Source organism: Prinia subflava, chromosome 8, assembly GCF_021018805.1.
Source record: "Prinia subflava isolate CZ2003 ecotype Zambia chromosome 8, Cam_Psub_1.2, whole genome shotgun sequence".
Classification (NCBI taxonomy): Eukaryota; Metazoa; Chordata; class Aves; order Passeriformes; family Cisticolidae; genus Prinia; species Prinia subflava.
The window spans coordinates 11,062,557-11,082,083 of record NC_086254.1 but is presented as its reverse complement, the minus strand read 5'-3'; the positions used below and the strand labels follow the sequence as shown (position 1 = coordinate 11,082,083).

Here is a 19,527-nt window from a genome sequence, read left to right as displayed (position 1 = left end):
GCTTAGACTGTATTTGCTTCCTTTAATAGATGCCCAGCATGGAATAGTGCTGTTGAAATGACTGAATGAAATGAAAACACTGAAATGTTTTTGTGCACTAACTTCTAAAGAGCTGATCAAACTTTTAAGCTGTCACCAGTAATGGGCTGGGAATGATTTGTGTGGCCTGTGCCACAAGCTAGCAGCTGATGGCTGTGTTCCTGGGCTTCCTCCCCAGTGGTACTCTCAAATGTGTTAAAAAAAGTAGGAATATTACAGGAGAGATGAATTCACCGTTGTCTCATTTCCTTTTGGAAACGTGGCACTTCATTGTGCTCTGAAGCCTTTTGCCCTGTTCTGTTGATCTTTGGATACCTTTTGGATGATTTTCCCTCTCTGAAATTCAGAGCCCAGGTGTGAGCAGGGCAGCAGTTGTGTGTGGTGCCAGTGCTGTGTGTTTGGGCAGGGGCTGGCCTTTACTGGAGTCAAGAAAGCCAGATGTTGACTCTGTTTTTCCAAAGCCATTCTCCCAGGGAAGCTTGCCAAGTAAGAGCTATGTCTTCAGAATTAAGCAGGTGCGCATTACTGAGCTGGCACTTCAGGATCCTCTCCATTATATGAAGCTGTAAATGCATTTTAAGAGATTGCCTATTAATGTTGCAATAGATTATCTATATCTTACCACATTATTGTATCATTTACTGTTCTTAAAATGCTGGGAATAATTTCCTAATTTTTATTAACTAAGGAAATACAGGAAATGTTTTGACAGGCCATGTGAGTTGTTGCTGCTGTGCATTGCATTCGTTGCCCTTGGCATGCTGTCATCCTCCACACAGAGGCATGTGCTGGGCTCACAGCATTGACCTTGCAACACTTCTATTAACCTGAAATAACCAATTCTGCTAGAAGCTTAAAAAGCTCTTCTAGGCTGGACTGTAATTTGGGAAGTATTCAAGCATTTTTCTTATGAAGTGATAAAGCTGAGGCAGAAATACAATGTGCTTTGTCATGTTTAAATTTAGCACGCAATGATTACTGAGAAAAAGAATTCATATATTATCACCATATTGTCAGCCCCATTCACTTTGATTCCTATTGTGCGTGTGCAGCAGGACCTCGGGCTCCAAAGAAAGGCACTGTGGCTTTTTGGCTGTCCCCGAAGGCTGGGTCCAGGGAGGAGGCAGAGCCTGTTGTCCTGGGGCAGGAACGTTCAGCCTCCCTGGACCTGGGGCTGCCCCGTCCTGACGGGGTTCTGCTCACAGCTGGGAAGCTCTGGGGGGTGCTGAAACCCCTCTGCATTGCCTGTCCTTGCCTCTTGTAGGAAGCACTGCCAAGCACAAGGCATGTGCCTAAAGAGCTGGACACTGTGCCGGGGGGTTAGGAACAACTCCAGGAGCAGATAAAAGCTGAGGATGTTGGAAAAGGCAGCACTGTGTGTGTGAAGGCTTTTTATTTTTCCCCATCTGTGGATGGAAAAAGACCCTTTATGAAAAGACATTTTTGCTTTATTTATAGCTCACAATAAATTAATAACTACCTTTGCAGCTCATTGAGAGCAAAAAGCTTTTTCAGGCACTGCCTGTCACTTACAGTGTGTGCCCAGCACCAAACACTGACTTGATCCATCAAGGTGCCTGAGCCCTTGCTCTCCGTGGGAAGTAATGCCTGGGAGTGTAGTTTACAGGTGTGTCTTTTCTCACCTGAAGTTCCACGTGTATCAGAGCAAGCCCTCCCCTCTGCAGACAAGCTGCAATGCCAACAGGAACAGGGATGGTGCTAAGGGGATTGTTTCCTTGCAGGCTTAGCTTTGGTTGCTTCACCACACCAACACTGGCAGGTTGGTGTGGTGAAGCAACCAGGATTGGCCTTCTGCACAAGTTATTCTCAAGTATGCAAACCTTGGGCTTGACAAAAGCAGTGCAGCTCATTGCAAAAATCATTGCAATGAAAAAAGTTTGAAGTATTTTTAACTTGAAGATGACCTCATTATTTGGCTGTTATGTTACTAGAGTAGGCATGGAGTTTGAGGGTCAAAGTCTCCTGCCGTCATTCCCATGGAGCAGCAGTGTGATGCCAGCTCTCTCGTGGTGAATCTGTTATCAGCCTCAGGTGCTGGGATGTGCTGGTGCTTCACCAGTATTGGCTGAAAGATGTCTTTGGAGGGAGCATAGCAGTGGGAAGTTTGGTGCTTGATGCTGTGAATTAGTGTTTGTACCTCTCCCAATTCCATTTGATTTCTTTATGCTGTTTGAAAGTTCTGTGCTATGATGACAGCATTGTTCTTTCCCCCATAATGATGGTTGTATCGCCTCTTCCCTCTCAGCGCTAACACATGCAATGCCTGGCCTCAAATGGAGCTGGCATCTTCCAGCTGATGTGTAGTTGTGTCAGTCAGGAGGATGAGGAGCTCAGCTCATGTTTATGGTCCATTACTCACCCCTGCATTGTAGGAAGGAAAGTCACTTCCTTCTGAGCTTTTCTCTGGGCAATTGTAATTCCACAGCTCAATAGCTTTGAATTTATTCAGCCTAGCTGGATATTATCCGTTTATTTTTATGTACATGGAGAGAGACAGCCGAGAAGAAAAAGGGAGGAGGAAGAACCCTATTGTTTCTGTAGGGCTTACAATAGGATTTACACTGAAGCATGAAATTCTTCATATAAATATTTCAGGACTCTTATCTCTGCAGAGATTAATCTTGGAAATATTCCCAGGGGAAACAACGGCGACTCGTACTCAGCTCTTCCTCACCTCACCTTGCTGGCTGCATCTCTGGAGCCAGAGATGCCCCCAGGCAGAGGTGGGCTGAGCATGGACCAGAGCCAAACCCTGGTCACAGCAGCTGAGTGCTGCCCACAGGAGTTGAATGCTGCTGGCTGGGCAGGAGTGATGGTGAGTTACGGTGCAGAGGGTCCCAGTCTGTGGCTCAGCTCAAGCCAGTAGAGACTGTGATGTTTGGCTCCTGAGGTGTGACTGTGGCAGCACTGATGTTTGACTGGTCACGTTACCTCCAGGACATGAAATACACTGCTGGAGTTCCAAGCTTTAAAAAGGGCCTTGGAAAGCATCTTTGCATCCTCAGAAGACATTCCAGCCTGTTTTCTGTTTGTTGCCTGCTGTTGGCTCAGGTTGTGGCTGGCTGCTGTTGCAGTGGCAGGGTGGCACAGGCAGCCCTCTCCCCTGTGCTGGGACAGTGCAGTCCCTGCACAGCCATGACACCTCTGTCTCTCTGTCCTATCGTTCCCTCCCAGCACAGAGTGATAGCAATGCCTTTTTAGAATTGCACTGTGTGTCAGCAGGCATTTGATAACAGAATTATTATCACATCCTTTGGACTTTTCTGCTCTACTAATTTTGCTGCATCTTCTATTTTGGTCATTTGTCCTACATTTTAAAAAGCAAATTATTGTCCCATATTTAATCTCCATTGGGTTGAAAGGGTCTGTGCTGCTGCTCTGTAGTGCTTCCACTGCAGGCGTTTTACATTGCTCTGCTCTATTAAGTTGCTGAACCAAGGGTCAGACAATACCTGCATGAGGCTAGAATTCTGTTCACCTTCACTTACGTTTGTTAAATATTATTTACATCTAGTAAATCTCCTGATTAGTTCTGCCAGCACCCAAGATACCTAGGGCACTGCTATTACTCTCAGAGGCAATTTTAACTTTGGTCCTAGCCCTATGAGATCCTGTTCAATAACTGCTTTTCTTTCCTTTCCTTTCATTTTCAGTAACTTTCTTTTTCTTTCCCCTGGAACCAGCAGCTGGGAAGTTTGTCTTGAACATGTCTGACAGTGACAGAAAAGGGGTTAATACAGTACAAACTGTAACTCCCTTGTCACATAATAACCCCGAGGGAAAAAGCCTTTAATTGTTTGTCACAGGCCCAGGACCTATTTATGCACCACATTTACATCCTGAATCCTGGACTCTTATTCACTAATTCCTGTGTCTAGTGATAGAGTGTCTGTTTAAACTAACATGTCTTTTCAAAAGAAATACGATCTTTAAAAACTCAAATGATGAAAAATTTACCATGTCCCCTGCTTATCTGTTGCTATATTTAATTATTTCACTGCTTACAATTGAGCATATCTGTTCTTTTATACATTAATAATGATGTTCTATATAAATTCCCTGTGAAGAAAACAGGAGTATTATACATTTATTTGTTTCAGTGAGGATCGCAAGAACAAGGGGTTTTGAGTGTGGAAAGATGGGAGACTGCTGTGAAAGGCTGGATCATGGCTGGAGGAGGTGTTTGAGCATGTTCAACCATAAATGTCTGTATCTGGCAGCACATTAAAGTGGCCCCTATTCTTAGTTTACAAAAAGAGGTATAAGGCATCATTTAGCTCCTTCTGATAACTAGTAAGACACTGTGTCTTACTATTTTTCATTTCAGCTAAACATAAATGGAAGAGTTGTCTCTTTCCTAACAAGGTTGCTCCTGTGTTGCTGAGCTGTTTACAATAGAATGGCAAAATTTAAATCTTGAGATGTCTCAGACACTTTTCAACACTTTTGAGTGCTCTCAGGCACTTCATGGTCTGGAACATCCCTTGGGCCCAAAGGGTTACCCCCATGGTCATGTTCAACCTATCAGGGGTTCAAAAAGTGTTACATAGTAGTTTAATTGTGTCTCTCTAATAAATAATTACTTCACTGTGCCTGTAATCCAGTTTGTATTTGATGTGTCACTTCTAATAAACTGCAGAAATTTTTATTCAGGAGGCTTTATTCATCATGCTTCTAACAGAGAGATCATCTTTTTCCATTAAAAACAGGCTTTTCTACTCAGCAACTTAAAATAAGAAATAAAATAAGGAAAAGAATAGAATCTGTGCTGATGGCTCTGTTCAGTATGGGTGAGCAGAGCACAGAGGGAAGAAACAGCAGCACCCAATTTCTGATGATGCACAGAACTGCAATGACATGATTAAGACAAGGGGACTGGGCAGGAGCTTGGTTGGCATAAATGCAGCATAACCACATCTAGTTCTACTTGATGCTGCACGCAGGAGCACAAGCTAGTGTTTGGTCTGTGTTATTTCTGTGTAAATGGCTTGTGCCAATGGCTTTTGCATGGAAAAGGGAATGCTCTATAGTTGCCTCTCATTGTGTGTATATTCCTAGTGGAGTAGCTAATCCTTCGGTTTTGACATCATAATTAGTATGAGAGAAATTATTATGCCCCAAAGCAAAGGCAATTTCAGAAGAGAGGAAAAAGTCCTTGCACAAAACCTCAGCTAGAACTGTTAAACTCTGAATGTAGAAATCCAGTTTTTATACAAATGACCTAATTAAAGAAAGAGTAAGAACTAGGGGGAAACTGGGAGTGCTTTAGTTTTGTATCATGTTTGGGATGAGCTTTAAAGATCATATAACCAGCTGCCGTCTGCATTTGATTTCTCTATCTTGAGTGTTTAGGTCCAGTTTCTCCCTATGCGCATCAGCCTAACATAATTTTTTTCCTTCCAAGTGACAGTAACTGGCAGTATTTCAGGATATGACCTGCATTTATGGACTCTGCTGACCTTCTTCTGAGTGTGTATATATTTATTTAAATAATTTGTCTGCTAATATATGGCAGCTTGGTGAAATGAGTTGTTGGCACATTAACCTTTTGAGCATCTAAGTCCAGTTTAAGTGATTATTAGATCAACTTTGACAGGATATTGGCTGTTATCACAGTTTATTTCACATCTACTGTAACAGAGCATTTGAGATTTTTCCTCCAACACCCTGGCATTTCCATGAAATCTCCCATCTTCTCAATCTGGTTTTAGAAATTTCAATCTCAAAGCAGTGCTATTACCAGACTGCCACCTATGCGTGAGCTTAGAGCTTCCCAGCTCTAGCTGCTGCCTACAATGTGAACCCAAATCTCTGTGTTTCAGCTCCCAAACCCACTGTCTGACACGAGGACAGGCATGTCTGCTGCAGGGTTTGTGTCTGGCACTGGTGCTGATGTGCTGGGGCAGGGCACCCCAGCAGCCCCCCTTGCCTGGGCCACTTGCCTGGCTGGTGCATGCTGCTGAACATGGTGGCCATTTCGTCTGTTAGGTTAAAAGCCATTTAGTCCCATGTATTTTTCTCCCTGTGAACCTATTGATACCCTGTAATCAAGCTACCTTTCACCTTTTTTTTAATAAACTAAACAAATTGAGCTCTTTAATCACTCACTGTAGAGCATTTCCTACAGATCTTAATAATTTGTTCAAGTCCTTTCTGAGTTTCCTGAGCCTTTAAAAATATCTGAGTATCATCTGTAAGCCTCAGTCACATTTTGTGAACTGTGCCTGGTGTTTAAGGAATGAAAAAATAAGAGAGAAAAAGAAATGGAACTCCACTCTTGTACATGGATAACATTAGCTAAGACATGTGGATGAATATCATTGCTTGAAGCAATGTTCGTACTATTGCTTCTGGTATCTGAGGAGCAAATAGCCTCCCATTTAATTTATACTGTAATAAAATCTCATATTGATTTTAATAAAATTGAAGACAATAATTTTGAATGAAATCCCTGAGGCAGCTTCTCAATAAAAACAGACTTTTATTTTCTTTGCACGTGTACATTGCAATTCATGTCTGATAGCAGTGAGCTGGGACATCATTTTATGAAGAGCTGGGAGTAGTTTTAAGTACCGTGTGAAGAAACCCTTTAGAGAAGAGGTGTTTGAAGAGCTCAGCACAGAGCCCAGTCCCGCCCTCGTGTAAATGCTATACAGCTCACAGTGCTCTTCCTCCTGTCCCCATCTTTCTCTTCCTTGAAGTGACAGCATGTGGATGACAAAAGGTGACAAAGGCTCAAGCAGACATTAAGATGCCCTGGACAACTCTGGTGAGTTGGTAGTTGTTGGTATTTACTAAACTGCTGTACAATTTGCATTTTACAAATCTTTAGTGTTTGCTGCCCACCCTGCACATACAGATCTCATCAATGTTATTTTTCTGTTCAGCCCTGGCAGTAAGTTTAGTTTTGCATGAGAATTTGCAGAAATGAGATGTAGAAATGAGATCTGCTGAGGAAAAAGCCAACTGCAACATAATGAATATTCACCTTGATGTTCGTCTCACTTTGAAATGTGTTGCCCAGAGGAGATGCTATGGAGAATTATGACTTCATTGTTGAATGAATATTCAGTATGCTTTTAGTGCTGCTACTCCCTGAAACCACTCTCCAATGGGACATCTCTAATGAGTTTTGTTTCTCAAGTGCTAAATAGCAAGGGGAAAATGCAATGCAACAGGAGGGAGATGCTGCAAAAGAAATGCAGCCCTCAGGCTGCACAATTTGTTGTTGTAGTCATTGAAGCTGGGTCTGGGGGAGATAGAAGTCATGTTTTGGAAGGCAATGCCTCTTTCTCTGCCCAGGGCCCCTGCCTGCAGAGAGGAACCTCCAAGAGAACAAACAAGAATAATAACTGTAATCTCCAGTCCCACACTTGAGCACTCCATAACCTTCCCACTGCTTGTGGTTGCAGAGCTGGGTGGACTCATGGCCCTGGTGGAGGTGTGAGCTGGGATGCAGGGAGAGGACTGCACAGCACTGGAGACACTGCCAGTTCCTCACCTGGCACAGAAGATGCACAGGGAATGCCAGGCCGCAACGAAAGGTGCCAGGGCTCTACATTCCAGAGCCCATTCCCTCTCTGGGGAGACACAAGGGCCTCCTGTATGTGCAGTCAAAGGCAGGTTTTTCTGTCCATGGACTTCACTCACAGCATGTTTTCTGAAGCAGGGCTTATTTGGGGTAGGTGGAGAGTGGTTCTCCGCAGATGATGTGAAAACAAGCACTCCCAGTTATTGGATTGCTCCTTTACAGCAAGTCTGGTGGGCAGAGCCATTGTCTCTGTGTCACAATCTGAGCACATCAGGCACTCCAAAATTTATCTTTTAGCTTCATGACTGGAATGGATACAAATGGAAATGCTGAACATTACATTTGACATCAGAAGAGGCTTCTTTACTGTGAGGGTGGTGAGACTCTAGGATGGGCTGCAGAGAGGGAGGGTGACTTCTGTCCTGGGAGGTACCCAAGCCTGGCTGGTGGTGGTCCTGGACAGCACGTTCTGGGTGATGTCCTTGAGTGGAGGTGAGGGCTTTTTACTGGAAATCACATATGTGACAGTCCTTTTGTCCTTCCCACCTCCAAATCTGCCTCAATCACTTCTGAAAACAATATTGAAAGTTGCCTCAGTTGCAGGGAAGCCCTTTTAAGTCAAGTGTATTCCTGGCTTTGGAAGATACACCTTCCCAAGCAAACAATGAGATCAGCTGTGCTGAGCCTGAGAGTTCTCAGATGCTCTAATTAGGCTGATCTGGTTTCATGCTTACCAGCAGGGTGTTTCGGTAACAGTCGGTAACTGATGCAGTCAAGCTGTTCCTACAGCAGGGTGCATACTCCTAATGGTTCCCAAGAGTGGGACATCTCAGGCTAATTATGGGAACTCTGCTGGGGCTCCCAGGCTCAGCCCTGCTGGGTACCCCACCTGTCCCATGTGCTTTGTCTCTCTCACTCCTTCACGCAGCTGCAACAGCTCTGCACTGATGTAACCCTCCACTGAGCCTGGTGGAGCTGCCTCTGCTCTCTGCAAAGTGAGTCCTGACTGGAAGGAGGCCACAGAGACCCTCAGGAAGAGATCAGTGCTGCCTGGGAATACACTTCTCTCAGCAGCAGCATCGGGGAGGAAGATTTCCTCTGGCCCGAGCAGCCTGTCACCCCTGCAAGCAGCAGGCTTGTTTGGGGTGAAACTTGTCTGAATTTGGATAGCTCAGAAGCCTTGAAAATTTTGCCAAATTCCTTGGAAGGAATAAAATAAAGGATAAAATAAAAAGGGATGAAATGTATTGAAAGAAGAAGGTGTGATGGAAGATGAGGAGGAGAGCTGTAAAGTGTCCCCTGATGAACACAGTTAAAGAAGGTGATTTTCTGATTTTTTCAGGAACTCAAGCCAAAAAGTTGTATAATTGAGAGTTGTAACGTTCCTGTCACGTTAACTGAACCCAGTGAAGCTGCCGCACCTGGGCCTGAGCACTGTCCCCAGCCAAATGCACCACGGCTGGCGGAGCCATTGCCTTCCTGGTCTGGGCAGAAAGTAAATACCTTCTGCTAATGAAGCCTTGGCTTTCTGAGGCAGGCTTTAGTTCTTTGGCAATGTAGTATTGGGTTGTTTCTCAGCCTGCTGAATGCTGAGCAGGCAAGCTGATCACGTCCCTGTTCCCTGGCCTGCCATGTCAATTAGGAGGTGGCATGTTCCCAGTCTCTGGGGAGGAGCGGCAGGAACAGAAATGGGAATTAACAGCTTCAAACCTCACACACGTGATTGGAGGGAGAAAGGGAATGTGAAATTCAGGACAAGAGAATATTATATTTTTTTAGTCCACTCAAGCAGCAGCTGCATCCATGGAAACTGCCTGCGTGACATCTTCCTGTTTGTTTTTCTCCAGGATTTCTGTGCTGGCAGTGTTGTAACCAGACATCGTGTGACCAGTTAAAATTCACTGCTCAGTTACAGTCTCTGCCGTGGGAGATCTCGGTGCTCCGTGCACAGGAGGGCCGTGGCAGAGGATGGGCAGCCACGGGTCCGACCAGAGGCGCAGATGGGCACAGCAGGGACAGAGGGTGCCCAGGGCGGCAGCAATGCCCCTGTTCCTGCTGAGGGCCCTGCCACCCTCCAGGGCTGTGGTGCACAGGGAGGGAGGACCGAATCTTTCAGCTGGTTTTCCCTGTGAAGTTGTGCCTGTCAACCCCCTAAATAATGCCCCAAATGTCAGCTTCCATCTCATGAGAAAGAGTACTTACTGGGGGGGGGGAGGTGAGTAAATAACATGTATGGAGAGAAGGAGAAACAGAGAAGTGTGACAGGGCAATGGACAGGGCAGATAATAAAAAGAGACAATTTGTGCTCCAGGAATAAACAGAGTGTGATTGATAGCATGCTGCCTTGGCCATGCAACTCAGGTTTCATGTGCCACGGCTTTCTGGGAAGAAAGGAGGCTTGCAGGGAAGCAGGACTGAACAGAACTGCTCAAGACGCTCTGGAGCTGAGAGCTGACATTTTCCAGTGGAGGAGTGGGCTGCTGGGCTGTACAGCACAGCCAGATCCTGCTCTGCTGCAAGTGGCTCTGTGCTGGAGGTGGAGCAGGGGATGGGACAGCATAGTTTATTTATTGGAGAGAATTTTTCAGAAGAATGAGTGAGCTGTTTTGAATGTGTCTTTCTGGTGTATGACCCTAAATGGGAATTCAGGTGAAAACCAGAGACAGCCAGACTCCTTTCCATTTGTCTCATTCATGAAAGCCAATTTCCTTCCCTTGCTTTATGTAATTGTCTTGTCCTCAGTCTAATATTCCAGGTTTATGAGGAACAACAAATCAATACCCTCTTTTTTGAAAACTGCCGATTAATTAATTGCTGGTATCTGCCTGCATGCTGCAATTGTATTAGATGTCAGCAGTAATTAATTTTTAAAGGAAATTGTTCTTGCTGAGTTTTGAGCACCAGCTCAGATCCCATCTTTCCTGCATGTTCATCTAAATGGATGTTAGACTGTTCCCCACAGGAGCATGTTCCCGACTGATGGGGTGAGGAGCAGGTGCAGCTCATGGGAAAAGTGGACAGTGACACATCTGCGCTGGAGCTCTGGGGGCATTCTCACAGTACTTTTGCATTAAGTATGTTACTTTGGCTTACAGGAAAGTGAAAATAGATGCAGAAAGCAAAGAAAAAAATATATGCATATATATATAAAGAATAACCATCTTTACCAACGTAGAACAAAAATGCCTGCAAGGTCTCCTTCTGCTGTTGAACAGACACATTGGCTGTTGTATCATATAGACTTAGAAGGAACATCAAACCTCAGCTTTTCTCCTGAAATACAAATTATCCTAGTTAAAAACCAAACTATACTAAGCTCTCATTATAAGTTTTTAGAGAGACTAAAGGATAAACAGGAAGGAAACAACCTCTCTGCTTCTCTCCTCTCTTTTTTTCACCAGTGGGAACATGCATCTCTTAAAGTTTTACCAGATCACTTTCCTCCTCTGAAGGTCAAGTGAGGAAGGTCAGTGGCATCTCACTGCCTCCTCCCTGCCAGGCCAGCTCCTAAAACATTAGCCTGTTCATTCAACATTAACTGAACCTTGGGCTCCTCACACTGCTGCTTCTTCACATCCCTGCTTGGAGCCTTCCCCTCTCTGTGGGTTATTGTGGATGAACCGTGCAGTTCTGACTTTGCTGTAAGTTCCCACGGGAAGTACACACCTCGTCTGTGGTTGGTACAGGGACAACACGTGGCTGTGCCTTTGCCCTCATCAAAACCCAGTCTCACCCAGCACTGGCCGGATCTGCTGTGCCATGGTCATGGAGGGCAGAGAGAGATCATCCTCCCTGCCAGCAGTGCAGGGCTTGCAGAGTGCTGGGGTGAAACCAAGCAAACTCAAATTGAGCCAGGACACCAGTGTTAGCACACAGTGGCAAAAACTAATATTCTAAGGTGTCCAGATTCACTGCAATTCTGCCGATTTCACAGCTCAGTGACCAGCACCACCAGCCCAGGAGCATCACCACAGTGCCAGTGCCTGCTGCAAGCCATGAAATGCTTGCAAGGTAGCTTCTTTAGATGGATATGCTGAAGTCCCCTGGCTGTAAGCAATGGGGAAGAGAAGAATATCTCTTTTCAGCTCATCAATGTGCTTTAAAAACAGCTCTAGAAACTCTTGGGAGACCTTAGCTCCTTGGTTTTTCAGTGGCTTCTGAATTTAAATAGTTTCTTAATCCAATGGCTTTTCCCTCTCCCTTTACATGTTGCCTCAGGGTTATTTTTGCAGAATCATTTGAATTTCTTGTAACATGAACAGATTCCAATGCCAGCAGCATTGATTTGCTGTATTGTACGGAGAATTAAGGGGTTGTTTTGCAGTGCTGTTGCCTATAGTCAGAATCTATTCCTATCCCAGTCTGTCCTTTGAGGGCTGAGCTTTGATTTGCAGCCTGCAATAGATAGGGAAGGCAGGGGCAGTGCTGGGGGTGAGGGGGATTTAGTACTGGCTTCCTGCTTATTTAACAGTCCTTGCTTTTTTGTCTCCTTTCCCCCGCACTGACCTCTCTGTGCTTTCAGCAGCATCTGCTGTGCCCAAGAGGTGAGGGGATATCATCTTGCTGGAGCTTCACCGCAGGTTCTGGGCACAGGTACTGCTGGGACAGGCACATGAACTATGTGGACTGTCTTTCACCAAAACAGTTTTGGACACAGGAGGAGAATAGAGCCTTGAAAACTCTTCTGATCTCTTATTTAAAACACATTTGAAACAGCAGCATTCAAACAGGCTGGCGGAATGTTTTTCAATAAATCTTGAACATGGCTGTTACGTTTTCTGTACTGTGCTGGAAAAATGATTACAGTATATTTACTGCAGAGACAGGAAGATTGATTCTCACTTGGAAAATCTGTCTGATTTCTTGATTTAGAGAGCTGATGATTGGTGGAGTGTTTAGGCTTGATTTATATCAAGTTTTCTTGCTTGCTTGCTTGCTTTCTCACTTTTTTCCCCCCTGCATGTTGTTTTAATGTTAACATGAGTCTTATTCTGAATGATTCTTTGTTTAACGACTGTTGGGGGGGATGTCTTTGATATTCAAGTCAAAACTCTCTTCTCTAATACCTGTTTGCTGAGAGTAATGTGACTAAATTTCACTCGCAAGAGGTCTAAATAAAGTCACTATACTTTATGGTGACAGACATTGGAATCCAACCTGTTACTCTAAAGAATGGGTAGATGCCTATTCCCTGTGGAAAAGCCTTCTTGGCACCAGAGAGCTCTGCAACAGATAGTCTAGACCTTTAAAGATCAAGTTACTGTTTTCTTGGCCTAGCCATGGGAAGGAAGGTGGATCACATCCATAATTCCTCCAGGTCCTGGTCTTGCTGTCAGCACTCTGAGCGAAGTCTGGCTCACAGCTAACAGTGTTTGATAACCCTGATTGCAAATGAACACATGCATGTCAAATGTTTAAAGATGGTCCTCCAAAAATACCCATTAGAATTTAACATTACGCTGTATTTTGAAGGGAAGTTCTTTGCTTTATATTCTTCTGCTCAAACACCATGTGGCTGAGCAGGGCAGTGAGTCATAGCTGAGCTGTATGTGCATAATCTTGGTCTGATTGCATTGGTATTGAATTGCAGGTAGAGCATTAAATTGATTTTACAAAAATATATTTGCAAGTATCTAGGATTGATGAAAAGGTCATTGTGCATTTGCAGTGAAGTTGTGTCTGTGCAGTGAGGTCAGCTCAGGACCAGCTCAGTCCTTATGGCGCCAGGGATGGGTGGAAGCCAAATCCAGCATTGACCAAACACCACCTGGTGTAGGTGGGAGTTTTACCCTTCGCACTTCATACAGCTTTCAGCTAATTAGCACACGTCTAGATTCATCTCTTATTAAATCTTTAGTGAACTAACAATAAATGGATATATAATTAATATAGGCATTCTTATTAAATCCATATTAGGATACTTATCTGAGACCGCTGACACTTTCAGTTGGAGGTGTTGCTAAGTGCTTCTGCGTCTACAACAGCAATTGTGGTTCCTCCATGAAAGCATCAGGCCTGAGGCAGATACATTCATCAGGAGGCTCCTCAGCTGGTGATGAGCTCAGAAACTGAACAAATAATTCAGTCACACTCATCCTATTTTTAGTGGCCATGTGTGGTATGTCTCTTGGTGCACTGGGTGTTTGAAGGTGTTTGCAGGTTCACACCTCAGTTCACAGATGGCTCTCAGAGCATGCTTCTCTCAGCCACTAATTATCCCTCCCTTAAGGAAGTGGGAAGCTATTTGGATGTGTTCTGACCGTAGCCAAATTACAGGCAAAACACACTGTTCAAACCCTGCCTCTCACAAACAAGGCTAAGATCCTCAGCTGCTATAGCACCCTTTTAAATTATACATGTGGAAACAGTTCCCCAAAATTCATCTGATTTCCTTCACTTGCATCTAGAAACCTAGAATTATAATCAGCATTAAATTGTAACTGGGATTGTATTACATGATTGCTTAGATCATTGGTGCTGTTTCTGAATTTTCTTTTTCTACCCTTTTCTGAGGATGTGATAAGTAGTGCTCAGATATAGCCCTATAGCTGCAGGGTGAATAACACCTTCTCAAATACAGTTTAATGGAACTTTCTTTCTTTTTGTACTCCCATGGAAATAGGAATTGGGCTGGATAAGATCACATATGACTGTTACCATAATTTTGCTCTGTGTCAGATATGATCTCATCAGAGCTTGACAGTATCACTAATTTGAGAAAAGGGCACAAGCATTAGTGCTGAGATAGGCACCTTTAGCAATCCTTCAATTTCTGGGCAAGGTCTCTGGAATGCAAATCATTGCATTAAACGTTCCAATAACTTTTGAACCACAAAATTATGTGACTGTCAGAACTGAGGTCACTTCTACCTCTCCTCCTCACCCTGCTCCCCTGTACCTGAATACAAATCTGAAAGATGTAGGCTATTAGTATTCCAATGGATTTGCTTCTCCCTATGAAAAACGAAGGCTTCATTTAAAAAGTAATTTTAGTGTTAAGCTACCTGTTTATGGTGGGTCCTGCACTCAGCTTGCATGAAGCAGATGTATAAATATTCTTTCTAACCAAGGGCTAAATCTTTGTCCTGGCTCTGAGACAGTGCACAGGGAATAGGCCCATGTGACTGGATAAAATTCCAACTGAGGAATTACTTCTCTGTTTTGTTGGGTCCCCGGGGGTGTGTAAATTCTGCCCTCCTGAGCAATAAACCAGGATTTGCAGAAGTGCTTCGAGAACTTAGGATCCCAAATCCTGCTGAATTATATGGGAGATTTCCAGCACTGATTTCCTGGGCAATCAAAAGCCCCTAGTGTTTGCTCCATGGGAGGCAGGTACTCCATCATGGTTTGGATTCTCTGCTTCCTGGTCCTGCCCAAAAGGGTGGGATGGCTTTTCTGTTTGTCTCTCTCTCCACAGGGAAATCAGCATTATATAATTATTAATAGAGTTTATGGAAGTTGCTAAGCATGATTGAAAGGATGCTTGCAAATGTGGGTAGAACTTGTCAGTGGCTCTTTAAAACTGAGTAATACCATTTTAATTGTCGTCCTTACTGCTATAGATCACAATAAGAGTATGTTGATGGAACCATCAAGCATAGTAAATGCTCTAAGTGCAGTATATTAGTACTAATTATAGAGTAATTTAACAACAATGTATATGGAGAGGGCAATTTTGCATGCCAATTCACTATGGCAAATTTAATTGTATGGAGGAAGGGGAAAGCAAAATATTTCCAATAAAGAGTAAACTGACAGATACCGAGTGGCTTTTCCAGTGCTGACAGCATTCCTGACTCCTTTTGAAAGGGTTGCTGCCATCCCACCCCACTGAGCATCCCTCTGGTGCATGAATATTGACAGGACACAGGAGATCTTGGACAGATTGCTGGCACAACCTCTGAGTCTCCTCAGCCAAAGCAGAAGTGTGTTATTCCTCATTGAGGCAGGTAAGCTGCGAGTGGAGGTGACGTGAAATGGTATTAGAGAATGCACAAATAGGCCCATGGGTCATTCCCTTTTTATCAGGTTGCAAGAAGTCAAAAGCTGTTACTCACTGAAACAAATAATCTATCAGCATTAAGCTTTTCCTGTTTTCAATTATTGCAATTTATGGAGCTGCAAAAGGGATGAATTTAAGAGGCATTTCATTGTTTTGGGTGAAATAAGTTCTCTTGCTCTTTGCCCCAAAGATGTTTTTTTATTAACATTGTAGTTGCCTTTCACTGTTCTGGACCCAGAAACAGATATTCGAGAATATTTTTTTCTTCAGAATGGTCACAAATTCTTCTTTCTGAAGTCTGGGAGTTGTTTTGGCAATTCTGATACTGTTACTCCCAACAGTGGTAGAAGCCTGTGGACATTGACAGACCTTGGTTTTAACATCTTTATTTCAGAAGCATTATAGGTTAATGCAGCTTCTGACATATCTAAAAATCCAAAGGCTGTGATTGTCTGTTTTGCCTTCAGGATAAGTGCTCATAATCCAGAATTGTTGTCTGCAGCAACTGCTCCAGATAATGCAGTTTGCTTCCTACCCATCCCACTGGTGCAGAACGGACCTGGAAAGATCTCTCCACTGTGGTTCATGGGAGGAAATGATTTTTGTTTTCAGCGCTTTTAAGAGCTTGTGATTCCATAGCCTCTCCTGCCCCCACACCTTGGAACTCTCCATTGGGCATGCTGAAGGGCAACAGTATGTGGGCAGCTGAATGCTGTTCTCTGCACTAGGGCAGCGCCTGAAGGAGCTCTAGCCGAGGCTCTGATAAGCCTTGAACTGCAGAAAAATCCCACGTGGTGTCTCCAGGGTGGGCAGGAGGCAAGCTGGTACCTGCAGACCACCCTCCTGTGGGCAGGGGTGTGACAAGCAGGCTCCAAGAGCAGGCACAGGACACAACTCTGCAGTCAGAGGCCAGGGAGAGACTGGACTGATGAGATTACGTTTCCTCAATTAGAGCTGATTTCATTTAAAAATCTTTGGGCCTTTCACATCATCTTAACTATTGCATAAAGCATTTAATAATGCATGTCAATCCTATTCCTCTTCCTTTGAGGTATTGCTTGACACTGAGTCATGTGATTAAGAGAAACCATTCTCCTCTTTGGTAGTCTTTCAAGTAGCTTGGTCAAAACAGTGCAGCCATTAATGACGATCATGTCCCATGTCTAGAAGTGATACACTTCCTGATAAGATTTTAGCATTTTCTTGAACACACCTGTGAATTGCTCTGTTTGTAACAGAAACAGCATAATGGTGTGACCTGGGGGGCCCTCAGACTGAAGGGTGGGGGTGTGTGGATAGCAGGTAGAGTCCTGTGATGGGAAAAGCTCCTGATCTGGGAACCAGCAACTGAAGATAAACAGGTGCTGTATAGAAGAGCAGAGAGATGGATATGTTTTCTGGTCTGAGTATGCAGAAGGCTAAAAAATGCAACATCATGCTTCAAAGAGAAAGAGCTGATTTACAGTCCATCATAATTGTACATCAGGAAATTTTTTAGCCTAATTAAATGCTAATGTAAAAAGGAGATTCAAAGGGATGGCTTCTTTAAGGATTGCTCTCAAACACGCAAGGTCAAAAGTAAAGTGTAAGTAATGCAGTTGGGAAGTTGAATCTTTCTGATTGAATAAATGTCACAACTGACAAAAGTGGTAACTCAGCGTTTTATATTTGAACATCTCTTTATATTGCAGTCCATTGGAAGACACATTAGGTTCCAGAGAGGTGTCATGTAAGGTCTCATGCTGATAATCCATCCTTTAATTATTTAATGGAGGTTAATATTGCTGCAGTAGTATAGTAGCTTGGTCTTAGCAGTGAGTAATGGGTTTTAAAAGAAATTTGTTTAATAGAAAATTCATAAAGCAGTGTAGAAAGACAGAACTGTTGGTGATGACATTCATGCTTTTTTGGGATTGCTTTAAAGGCTTTATTTTGCAGCTGGTTTCCAGGAAGAAAAACCATTTTCTCTCCTATTATGTCCTCTCTTCTAGTATTGTTTACCCACTTTTTAGCTGCAGTTCAATGGAGAATCTGGATTCCATCTTGTATAGCGTGCCTGTTGTTCACTTTAACAACCTCAAGTGTTAAGCTCTTCTTTTTCAAATGTAGCATCTCTGTTTTGTTCCGGTTGCCTGCTTATGACTCATGACTTCCTGAGAAAAACTGAAAGCTTGAGGGAATTGCGTGCATATTTCTTCCATTTCTAATATTTTGAATACAAAATAAGAAGGCAGGCCTACCGTGGAGTGAACATCACATGGCTTTCAGTGGCATGATAGTGACTTCCTTTCTTTCTTTCTTTCTTTCTTTCTTTCTTTCTTTCTTTCTTTCTTTCTTTCTTTCTTTCTTTCTTTCTTCTTTCTTTCTTTCTTTCTTTCTTTCTTTCTTTCTTTCTTTCTTTCTTTCTTTCTTTCTTTCTTTCTTTCTTTCTTTTCTTTCTTTCTTTCTTTCTTTCTTTCTTTCTTTCTTTCTTTCTTTCTTTCTTTCTTTCTTTCTTTCTTTCTTTCTTTCTTTCTTTCTTTCTTTCTTTCTTTCTTTCTTTCTTTCTTTCTTTCTTTCTTTCTTTCTTTCTTTCTTTCTTTCTTTCTTTCTTTCTTTCTTTCTTTCTTTCTTTCTTTCTTTCTTTCTTTCTTTCTTTCTTTCTTTTTTTTAAACGGAGGTATTCTGGTTAATTAAGCTAAGTGCAATAAGCATAAAGATGGTTGAGAGGAAAACCTGCCTTACATCTCCTTGAAGATGGAGCTTGAGAGAGGGTGTGATCAATATCTGTGAACACATCTCAAGGTAAAGATGAAGAGCTGCTTCAGCTAAAAGACAATACTGACCAGGACAGATGTGGCAGGGAAGAACAGTGTGAGCTATGCCTCTGTCCAGACTATTGATGTGGATTGTGTGCAATGACCCATGAAGTCCTTCACTATTCCTACGATCCTAAAAGAACCTTGGCAGAACATATGCAAGTGATACCTTTGTGTGTCTGTACATACAGATATGTAAGGTGTATAACGTGTATACATATTTTGTACAAATTGTATAAAAATAAAGAGGCAGCCCTTGTACCTCAGCTATTAAGAAATGGTTGACTACGATTTCTTTTTCTTGTAAATGAGCTGATTTTTGGCATTACAGAGCTAATGCATATTCATAATTTTTGCCAGCTCTAATTTTACCCACCTGGAGTCTTCATTATAGGACATATGTGTAAATAAATTGCCCTCTTGAGAGTTTACAGCCTGTCTTTGCTCACCATTTAGGTTTGAAATGATCAAAAACTTTTTAAAATTATCCTGTAATGCTATACAAGGCTGGAAAGGCAATGTAATAAAATGTCATTCTCATAATCTTCATGTTTTGTGGTGGGCCCAAATCCTGATATATAGTCTCAGGCATGTAATTCAGTGAGGCCAAGAGCAATTTCTTTCTGTGAAATATTTGTGCTCCTTCCATAGGCCAGGCTCAAACTTTGTGGGCTGTGACCCATGTCCATCAAAAGCAACTGCTGCCCAAATGAAACTTGGAAGAGCTTTAATGCATAATTTCAAAAGAATCAGCTCTTCACTAAGTCAGAGTAGAGACGGTGATAGTCCTCTTTTGTAGAATTCTTATTTATCTGCTTTATGGGAATGTTTCTGTACCTGGGAGTTTCTGTACTATCTGCGGTGTTTGGTACCGGCATAATATTATTTGGGGTTTTTTATTGGTGTCCATGTCTATGTGAGCTGTGTTCCTGCATAGGAGGCTTTGTGGTGTCCCAGGGAGGGCTGTACCACTCTGTGCAGGCACCACAGAGTCTTACCATTTGTCTTTATTCGGGCTCACAGCACCCAAACTAAATGGGTTTTTTTAAGCTGTACCCCTTACATAAACAAAAAAAAAAATCTGTTTTCCTTGTTAACCAGCTCGGTCCACCACAATCCCTCATGCCTTTGTGGCT

General features: G+C 43.1%; 1 long non-coding RNA gene across 3 annotated transcripts in view; it reads left to right on the top strand.

Annotated features, from left to right (window-relative positions):
• The window catches only part of LOC134553383 (uncharacterized), a 146,690-nt gene that overhangs the window by 23,314 nt on the left and 103,849 nt on the right, over positions 1–19,527 (top strand). The gene's annotated exons all lie outside the window — the stretch shown is intronic.